This window comes from Echinococcus granulosus (genome assembly GCF_000524195.1).
Source record: "Echinococcus granulosus chromosome Unknown EG_S00020, whole genome shotgun sequence".
Lineage (NCBI taxonomy): Eukaryota > Metazoa > Platyhelminthes > Cestoda > Cyclophyllidea > Taeniidae > Echinococcus > Echinococcus granulosus.
This window is the reverse complement of record NW_020170400.1, coordinates 1,669-3,352: the sequence shown is the minus strand read 5'-3', so window position 1 is coordinate 3,352 and position 1,684 is coordinate 1,669.

The window sequence follows — 1,684 nt, the reverse complement described above, 5'->3', positions numbered from 1 at the left end:
TTGCTTAGACATTTAAAGGTAAAGATATTAACTAGTAAAATGAGCTTATTCAGCTTTATCCCATAGAGATTTGGATTCTGCCTCGTTCTGCAGTAAAATATGGATTTGATCGCATCTCGCTACTTATGATCCCATGACAATTGTCACAATCGCGGAATAAATGTTATCAGAGTAAAAATGAAAAGGTTTACGTCCTGGTTTATGTGTGGAGGGGCTTCAGAAGAAGAATTGCTCAACAATGTTTACTCTTAAAGATTGTGTGCTTAAATTCCACGACACAACAAACCTGAAAATGAATTATATTTAACTTCATGAGTCCTCATGTACTCAGACGAAATCAAAGAAAGACCAATTCTAAAAACCTTCTAACCATTTTTATGCTGCAACTCTTACGTGATGCCAAATTTGGAAATTCAACAATTAACTACTGCTTGAATGTTAATACAGCTGTACAGTTCGATCCTGTTTGGCAAAAAATAACATCTTAAACTAGCCAAACCTCCTGTTCCAGGGAGAGCTGGAGAAAGTCTCCCTTCCGACTTTCCACAAACTGCGCCAACCAGATTGACAACTAACGATATGGTGAGTGGAGGACACGCGAAAGCCAGCTTGAAACTGACGGATGCTCCAGCAGTAGTCGCCTCTGTAAACAAATTCGGACAATGAGATCTTCACGGCTTGATAAATTAAATGCACCTTGGGATATGATTGGATAATGCAACAGTTCAGTAGCATATACTCCCTTATTGTTCATGGCGACCTGTAGGACTGCTTCAAGCTTTCCGTGTAACTCGAGGCTGCAGGAGAATGCGAAATATATGTCTGAAGTGGAAGGTTAATGCAACATCGTTGTGAAGTGGCGTTAGGGACGAGATGAAGTGCTTTTACGATCAGTGTCGCAACTTATATTCTCCGTGTTTGTTATGACAGGAAAGAAATCAAACTGCAAATGGACTATTTAGCTGGAATTATCAAAGGTTTCCTCAAATCAACTTAAAAGAGCCAGTGTTTGGAGCAGAACTACCGAGCGTAAAATAGTCAACTTGACAAGGGTAAACAAGAATTTGGCCAACTGACTGTCCTGGCAACAGAGTTTGCCTTCATCTCACAGCTGTTGATTGTCCAATCGGATGCATTTCATGAGCGAATGTTCACTATAGTCCAGTAGCGTTAGGGCTATCACAGCCCCCTTTTCTATCCATGGTCAAAAGATAGTAATTCTATCTATTTAAGGCCCGGCTTGGGTGACTGGCAGTCAGTTGGTAAAATTAAGAGAGACAAACGACGAGTTTCCTTGTATCCCAACTCCTGACTCTGGAAGTGCCTCCAATTCATGCGGCGATAGGGATAGTCAAAAAGACGGGAAATGGAAATCCTTTCCTACGGACATTCCCTTAAGATTAAAGTTAAAGAAGTTGGGGAAAGAGGAAAATAAAGAGATCCGTAAGTTTTTATTATACCTTTTCCATCCTTCATCATCCTTTAGTTCGCCTTTCTTCAATTCTATCTTAGTTCACTTTAGTTTTAACAAATAAGCTATGCGCAGAATAGGTCATTGGAAATTGCTCGTGTGTACACTGTGCTTACTTTGCTCTTTGATAGTTGTGAATTGTCTACCTGGTACAGATTTTATTCACTGAGTTCCTTGCAACACGAGTTTCACCGCTGGCTATGGAATTTGTAC